This window comes from Piliocolobus tephrosceles, chromosome 16 (genome assembly GCF_002776525.5).
Source record: "Piliocolobus tephrosceles isolate RC106 chromosome 16, ASM277652v3, whole genome shotgun sequence".
Taxonomy (NCBI): Eukaryota; Metazoa; Chordata; class Mammalia; order Primates; family Cercopithecidae; genus Piliocolobus; species Piliocolobus tephrosceles.
In genome coordinates this window covers 69820602-69829604 of record NC_045449.1, presented here as the reverse complement: position 1 = coordinate 69829604, position 9003 = coordinate 69820602, and positions in this window count along the sequence as shown.

Here is a 9003-nt window from a genome sequence, read left to right as displayed (position 1 = left end):
GGCTTCCCAAAGTTCTTGGATTACAGGTGTGAGCCACCGTGCCTGGCCTAAAAATTTTTTTAATACACATTTTTAATTTTTTTGAGACAGGGCTTTACTCCGTCACCCAAGCTGAAGTGCAGTGGCACAGTCATAGCTCACTGCCGCCTCCAACTCCTGGGCTCAAGCCATCCTCCTGCCTCATCCTGAGTAGCTGGGACTACAGGCACATGCCACCATGCCTGGCTAATTTTTTATTTTTTGTAGAGATGGGGTCTCGCTATGTTGCCCAGGCTGGTCTCGAACTCCTGGCCTCAGATGATCCTCCCACCTTGGCCTCCCAAAACACTGAGATTACAGGTGTGAGTCATTGTGCCCAATAGACATTTTTTAGAGCAGTTCAGGTTTACAGAAAAAAAATCATGCAGAAAGGACAGGGGTCTCATATATCTCCTCTGGCTCCCCGTCTCTCAGTTTCCACTATTGTTAAGATCTAGCAAGGCCAGAAGTGGTGGCTTATGCCTGTAATCCCAGCCCTTTAAGAGGCTGAGGCGAGAGGATTACTTGAGCCCAGGAATTTATGACCAGCCTGGGCAATATAGCAAGACCCCATCTCTACAAAACAATTAAAAAATTAGCTGAGTGTGGTGGCACACACTCGAGGTTGCAGTGAGCTACGACTGGGCCACTGAACTCCAGCCTGGGTGACAGAGCTAGACCTTGTCTCTAAATAAAGAAATAATTTGAATTAGTGTGGTACATTTACTACAACTGATGGACAAATTGATTGATACATTATTATTAACTAAAGCCTATAGTTTACTTTTTATTTCTAAAAATCTTTTTTTAATTTTTGTGGGTACGTAGTAGGTATATATATTTATGGGTTACATGAGATATCTTGATACAGGCGTAATCACATCAGGGTAAATGGAGTATCCATCACCTCAAGCACTTATCCTTGCTTTGTGTTACAAACAATCCAATTATACTCTTTTTTTCTTTCTCTTTTTTTTTTTGAGACAGCATCTCACTCTGTTGCCCAGGCTGGAGTGCAGTGGCGCCATCTCAGATGTTCACTGCAACCTCCGCCTCCCGGGTTCAAGCAATTCTCCTGCCTCAGCCTCCCGAGTAGCTGGGACTACAGGCGCCTGCCACCATGCCTGGCTGATTTTTGTATTTTTTAGTAGAGACGTGGTTTTGCCATGTTGGTCAGGCTGGTCTTGAACTCCTAGCCTCAAGTAATCCGCCTGCCTCAGTCTTTCAAAGTGTTGGGGTTACAGGCATGAGCCACCACACCCGGTCCAATTATACTCTTTTAGTTATTTTTTATTTTATTTTTTTTTTGAGACGGAGTCTCGCTCTGTCGCCCAGGCTGGAGTACAGTGGCACGATCTCAGCTCACTGCAAGCTCCGCCTCCTGGGTTCACGCCATTCTCCTGCCTCAGCCTCCCGAGTAGCTGGGACTGCAGGCGCCTGCCACTACACCCAGCTAATTTTTTGTGTTTTTAGTAGACACGAAGTTTCAGCCAGGATGGTCTTGATCTCCTGACCTCGTGATCTGCCCACCTTGGCCTCCCAAAGTGCTGGGATCACAGGCGTGAGCCACCGCGCCCCGCAAGTTATTTTTATTTTATTTTTTGAGATGGAGTCTCGCTCTGTCACCCAGGCTGGAGTACAGTGGTAAGATCTCAGCTCATTGCAACCTCCACCTCCTGGGTTCAAGGAATTCTCCTGCCTTAGCCTCCCAAGTAGCTGGGATTACAGGTGCCCACCACCATGCCTGGCTAATTTTTGTATTTCTAGTAGAGACAGTGTTTCATCATGTTGGCCACACTGGTCTTGAACTCCTGACTTCAGGTGATCTACCTGCCTTGGCCTCCCAAAGTGCTGGGATTACAGGCATGAGCCACCATGCCCGGCCCATAGTTATTTTTAATATACAATAAATTATTGTTGACTGTAGTCACCCTGTTGTGCTATCAAATACTGGATCTTATTCATTCTAGCTAACTATATTTTTGTGCACATTAACCATCCCCCCTTCTCCCTCTTTCCCCACCATTACTCTTCCTAGCCTCTGCTCTCTATCTCCATGAGTTCAATTCTTTTTTTTTTTTTTTTGAGACGGAGTCTTGCTCTGTCACCCAGGCTGGAGTGCAGTGGCCGGATCTCAGCTCACTGCAAGCTCCGCCTCCTGGGTTTATGTCATTCTCCTGCCTCAGCCTCCTGAATAGCTGGGACTACAGGCGCCCACCACCTCGCCCGGCTAGTTTTTTGTATTTTTTAGTAGAGATGGGGTTTCACCGTGTTAGCCAGGACGGTCTCGATCTCCTGACCTCGTGATCCACCCGTCTCGGCCTCCCAAAGTGCTGGGACTACAGGCTTGAGCCACCACGCCCGGCCTCAATTCTTTTAAGTTTTAGCTCCCACAAATAAGTGAGAACACGTGAAGTTTGTCCTTTTGTACCTGGCTTATTTCATGTAACACAATGACTTCCCGCTCCATCCAAGTTATTGCAAATGACAGCGTCTCATATTTTTTTATGGGTGACTAGTACTCCCAGGTGTATATGAACCACATTTTCTTTATCCATTTGTTTGTTGATGGACACTTAGTGTATTAGTCCATTTCACACCACTGTGAAGAAATACCCAAGACTGGGTAATTTATAAAGAAAAAGAGGTTTAATGGACTCACAGTTTCACGTGGTTGGGGAGGCCTCACAATCATAGAGGAAGGTGAAGGAGGAAAAAAGGCACATCTTACATGGTGGCAGGCAAGGAAAGTGTGTGCAGGGGAACTGCCCTTTATGAAACTATCAGATCTCATGAGACTTATTCACTATCATGAGAAGAGCACAGGAAAAACCGACCCCTAAAAAAATTAGCCAGGCATGGTGGTGGGCACCTGCAATCCCAGCCATTCAGGAGGCTGAGGCAGAGAATTGCTTGAACCCAAGAGGTGGAAGTTGCAGTGAGCCAAGATCACGCCACAGGACTCCAGCCTGGATGACAGAGTGAGATTCTGTCTCAAAAAAAAAACAAAACAGAAAAACCCGCCCCTATGATTCAATTACCTCCCGCTGGGTCCCTCCCATGACACATGGGGATTGTGGGAGCTGTAATTCAAGATGAGATTTGAGTGGGGACACTGAGGTTGCTTCCAATTCTTAGCTATTGTGAACAGTGCTGCAATAAACAAGGGAGTATAGATATCTTTTCCATATACTGATTTCCTTCCTTTTGGGTATATACCTAGCAGTGGAATTGCTGGATCACCTGGTGGCTCTATTTTTAGTTTTTTGAGGAACCTCCATACTGTTCCATAGTAGTTATACGAATTCGCATTGCCACCAACAGTGTACGAGGGTTCTCTTTTCTCCACATCCTCGCCAGCATTTGTTATTGCCTGTCTTTTGGATAAGAGCCATTTTAACTGGGGTGAGAAAATACCTCATTAGAATTTTGATTTGCATTTCTCTGATGATCAGTGACGTCGAGCACCTTTTCATATATCTGTTTGCCATTTGTATGTCTCCTTTTAAGAAATGTCTATTCAGATTTTTTGCCCATTTTTGATTGGATTATTAGATTTTTTCCCCATAGAATTGTTTGAGGTCCTTATATATTCCCGTTATTAAATCTCCTGTCAGATAGCTAGTTGGCAAATATTTCTCCCATGCTGTGAGTTGTCTCTTCACTTTGTTGATTGTGTCCTTAAAGTCCATAGTTTAAAATGGGGTTCATACTTTGTGTTATATAGTTCTGTGTGTTTTGCCAATTGCATAATGTCCATATCCACAATTACATATATATATATATATATACATATATATATATATATATATTTTTTTTTTTTTTTTTTTTTTTTTTTTTGAGATGGAGTCTCGCTCTGTCGCCCAGGCTGGAGTGCAGTGGCCGGATCTCAGCTCACTGCAAGCTCCACCTCCCAGGTTTACGCCATTCTCCTGCCTCAGCCTCCCGAGTAACTGGGACTACAGGCGCCCGCCATGTCGCCCGGCTAGTTTTTTTGTATTTTTTAGTAGAGACGGGGTTTCACAGTGCTGGCCAGGATGGTCTCGATCTCCTGACCTTGTGATCCGCCCGTCTCGGCCTCCCAAAGTGCTGGGATTACAGGCTTGAGCCACCGCGCCCGGCCCACAATTACAGTATTATACAGCGTGGTCCACCACCCTAAAAATCCTCTGTGCTCCACCAACTCATCCCTCCCTTCCTCCCTCTGTCTCCTTCCCGCAACCCCGCAAACCCTTGGCAATCATTGACCACTTCAATGTCTCTATAGTTTCGCCTTTTCCAGAATGTCACATAGTTGAAATCATACAGTATGTAGCCTTTTCGGATTGGCTTCTTCACTGATTAATATTCATTTGAGGTTTCTTCATGGCTTTTTGTGGCTTGCTAGCTCATTTCCTATCACTGAATAATATTTCTTTTTTTCTCTTTTTTTTGAGATGGAGTCTTGTTCTGTTACTCAGGTTGGAGTGCAGTGGTGCAACCTCTGCTCACTGCAACCTCCGCCTTCCAGGTTCAAGCGATTCTCCTGCCTCAGCCTCCCGAGTAGCTGGGATTACAGGTGCGCACCACCACACCCAGATAATATTTGTATTTTTAGTAGAGATCGAGTTTCACCATGTTGGCCAGGCTGGTCTCGCACTCCTGACCTCAGGTAATCAACTCATCTCGGCCTCCTAAACTGCTAGGATTACAGGCGTGAGCCACCACCACACCTGGCTGCTTAATAGTATATCTTATATGAATGTACCTTAGTTTGCTTATCCATTCACCTAGTAAAGGATGTCAATTGCTTCCAATTTTTGGCAGTGATGAATAAGGCTGCTATAAACATTCTTGTGTAGGTTCTTGTGTGGATGTAAATTTTCAACTCATTTGGATAAATAGCAAGCAACGCGATTCCTGGATCATATGGTAAGAGTACGTTTAGCTTTCTAAAAACTGCCACGCTGTCTTCCAAAGTGGCTGTAGCATTTTGCATTCCTACCAGTAATGAGCGAGCACTCCTGTTGCTCCACACTCTCGCCAGCATTTGGTATTCTCAGTGCTTTGGATTTTAGCCACCGGGATAGCTGTGTAGTGGCATCTCATTGTTGTTTAAATTTGCAATTCCCAGCTGGGCATGGTGGTTCATTTTTGTAATCCCAGCATTTTGCGAGGCCAAGGTGGACTTGAGACCAAGAGTTTGTGATCAGCGTAGGCAACAAAGCAAGACTCCGTCTCCATAAAAATTTTAAATTAACCAGGTGCGGTGGGGAGTTCCTGTAGTCCCAGCTACTTGGGAGGCTGTGGCACCCATAATCGTGCCACTGCACTTCAGCCTGGGCCACAGAACAAGATCTTGAATAAAAAAAAAAAAAAAAAAAAAAAAAAAGGGCGGCCGGGCGCGGCGGCCCCTGCCTGTAATCTCAGCACTTTGGGAGGCCGAGACGAGATGGGTGGATCATCTGAGGTCAGGAGTTCGAGACCAGCCTGAGCAATGTGGCGAAACCCTGTCTCTACTAAAAAAAAAAAAATTAGCTGGACATGGTGGTGGGCACCTGTAATCCCAACTACTTGGGAGGCTGAGGTGGGAGGTCAAGGCTGCGGTGAGCCATGATTGTACCACTGCAGGCCAGCCTGGGTGACAGAGTGAGACCCTGTCTCAAAAAAAAAAAAACACCAAAACCCAAAAACACAAAAAACCCTGCAATTCCCTGCTGACATCTGATGCTGAGCATCTTTTCATATGCCTGTTTGTCATCTGCATATCTTCTCTGGTGAGGTATCTGTTCAGATCTTTTGTCTCTGTTTTAATCAGGTGTTTATTTTACTATCACTGAATTTTTTTTCTTTTTCTCTTTTAAAATTTTTTGTAGAGGCCAGGCGCGGTGGCTCATGCCTGTAATCCCAGCACTTTGGGAGGCCAAGGCGGGCAGATCATGAGGTGAGGAGATCGAGACCATCCTGGCTAACATGGTAAAACCCTGTCTCTACTAAAAGTACAAAAACAATTAGCCGGGCATGGTGGCGTGTGCCTGTAGTCCCAGCTACTCGGGAGGCCGAGACAGGAGAATGGCCTGAACCTGGGAGGTGGAGCTTGCAGTGAGCCGAAATGGTGCCACTGCACTCCAGCCTGGGCAACAGAGCAAGACTCCGTCTCAAAAAAAAAAAAAAGCATTTTGTAGAGATAAGGGTCTCACTTTGTTGCCGAGACTAGTCTCAAACTCTTGAGCTTAAGCAATACTCCTGCCTCAGCCTCATAAAGTGCTGGGATTACAGGTGTGAACCACCTTGCTGGGCTAATTTTTGTATTTTTTGTAGAGACAGGGTCTCACTTTGTTGCGCAGGCTGGTCTCGAACTCCTGAGCTCAAGCGATCTGCCTGCCTTGGCCTCCCAAAGTGCTGGGATTACAGGCATGAGCCACCATGTCTGGCCTATAGTAAATCTTAAAGTCGAGTATCCGTCCATCCTCCAGCTTTGTTCTTCTCGTTTAATTTTGTGTTGCAGCATCCCACAGATTTCTTTTTCCTTTTTCTTTCTTTCTTTCTTTTTTTTTTCTTCTGAGACGGAGTTTCACCCTTGTTGCCTAGGCTGGAATGCAATGGCACAATCTCGGCTCACCGCAACCTCTGCTTCCCGGGTTCAAGCGATTTTCCTGCCTCAGCCTCCCGAGTAGCTGGGATGACAGGCATGTGCCACCACACCCAGCTAATTTTTGTATTTTTAGTACAGACGGGTTTTCTCCATGTTGGTCTTGAACTCCCGACCTCAGGTGATCCTCCCACCTCAGACTCCCAAAGTGCTGGGATTACAAGCGTGAGTCACTGTGCCCAACCACCCCCCCAACCTTTTTTTTTTTTTTTCAATTGAGACAGAGTCTCACTCTTATCACCCAGGTTGGAGTGCAGTGACTCAATCTCGGCTCACTGCTGCCTTTGCCTCACAGGTTCAAACGATTCTCCCACCTCAGCCTCCCAAGTAGCTGGGGTTACAGGTGTGTGCCACCATACTCGACAAAGTTTGTATTTTTAGCAGAGACAGAGTTTCAGCATGTTGGCCAGGCTGGTCTCGAACTCCTGGCCTCTAGTGATCCACCCACCTCAGCCTTCCAAAGTGCTGGGATTACAGGCGTGAGCCACCACGCCAGGCCTTATTTTATTTTATTTTTTTAGACAAGGTCTTGCTCTGTTGCCCAGGCTGGAGTGCAATGGCCCAATCACAGCACACTGCAGCCTCAACCTCCCAAGCTCAGGCAGTCCTCTTGTCTCAGCCTCCTGAGTAGCACAAGCGTGTGCTACCATGCTGGGCTTTTTTTAAAAAAATTATTTGTAGAGATGAAGTCTCCCCATGTTGCTGAGGCTTCATCCCACAAATTTTGATAAGATATATATATATATATATATATTTTTTTTTTTTTTTTCTCTTCTCGAGATGGAGTCTCGCTGTGTTGTCCAGGCTGGATTGCGGTGGAGTGATCTCGGCTCACTGCAACCTCTGCATCCCAGGTTCAAACTATTCTCCTGCCTCAGCCTCCCGACTAGCTGAGATTACAGGCGCCATCCACTACGCCCGGCTAGTTCATTTTCTTTTAGTCCAAAATTAAACATGAGATGTAATATTTCACCTGTCAGATTGGCAAAAATGTCAAAGTTTGATAATACTGTGGGTTAAGGTGTAGGGAAATAGGGCATACGTACATTGGTATTGGAAATACAGGCTAGTTCAACCATTTTGGAGGGCAATTTGTACATATCTACAAAAATTATCAGCCCGGTGTGGTGGCTCATGCCTGTAATCACAACACTTTGGGAGGCCCAGGCAGGCAGTTCACCTGACGTCGGGAGTTTGAGAACAGCCTGACCAACATGGAAAAACCCAGTCTTGGGCCGGGCGCGGTGGCTCAAGCCTGTAATCCCAGCACTTTGGGAGGCCGAGATGGGCGGATCACGAGGTCAGGAGATCGAGACCATCCTGGCTAACACGGTGAAACCCCGTCTCTACTAAAAAATACAAAAAACTAGCCAGGCGAAGTGGCGGGCGCCTGTAGTCCCAGCTACTTGGGAGGCTGAGGCAGGAGAATGGTGTAAACCCGGGAGGCGGAGCTTGCAGTGAGCTGAGATCCGGCCACTGCACTCCAGCCTGGGCGACAGAGCGAGACTCCGTCTCAAAAAAAGAAAAAAAGAAAAAGAAAAACCCAGTCTCTACTAAAAATACAAAATTAGCTGGGCGTGTTGGCTCACGCCTGTAATCCCAGCTACTCAGTAGGCTGAGGCAGGAGAATCGCTTGAACGAGGGAGGCAGAGGTTGTGGTGAGCCAAGATCTCGCCATTGCACTCCAGCCTGGGCAACAGCAATGAAACTCTGTCTCAAAAAAAAAAAAAAAAAAAATTATCAAACCAGGCATGGGGTTGAGCACCTGTAATCCCAGCTACAGGAGGCTGAGGTGGGAAGATCACTCGAGCCCAGGAGATGAGACCAGCCTGGGCAGCATAAAGTGATTTTATCCTTAAAAAACTAATAATAATTAATTAAAAATAAACTTTAGGGCCAGGCGCAGTGGCTCACGCCTGTAATCCTAGCACTTTGGGAGGCCGAGGAGGGTGGATCACCTGAGGTCAGGAGTTTGTGACCAGCCTAGCCAAACTGGTGAAGCCCCATCTCTACTAAAAATACAAAAAATTAGCAGGGCTTGGTGGCGGGCGCCTGTAATCCCAGCTACTTGGGAGGCTGAGGCAGGAGAATCACTTGAACCCAGGAGGCGGAGGTTGCAGTGAGCCGAGATCATGGTGCCGTTGTACTCTAGCCTGGGCGACAGAGTGAGACTCCGTCTCAAAAAGAAAAAAAAATTAAAATAAATAAAATAAAATAATAAATTGTAAAGATATATAATACGTTTTGATTTAGCAGGTCAACTCTTGGAATGTATCTGGCATATAGATGTCTATACAAAGGTGGTCACGTACAGGATATGTATATATGTATATTTTCTACCCCAAAGGGGCAGA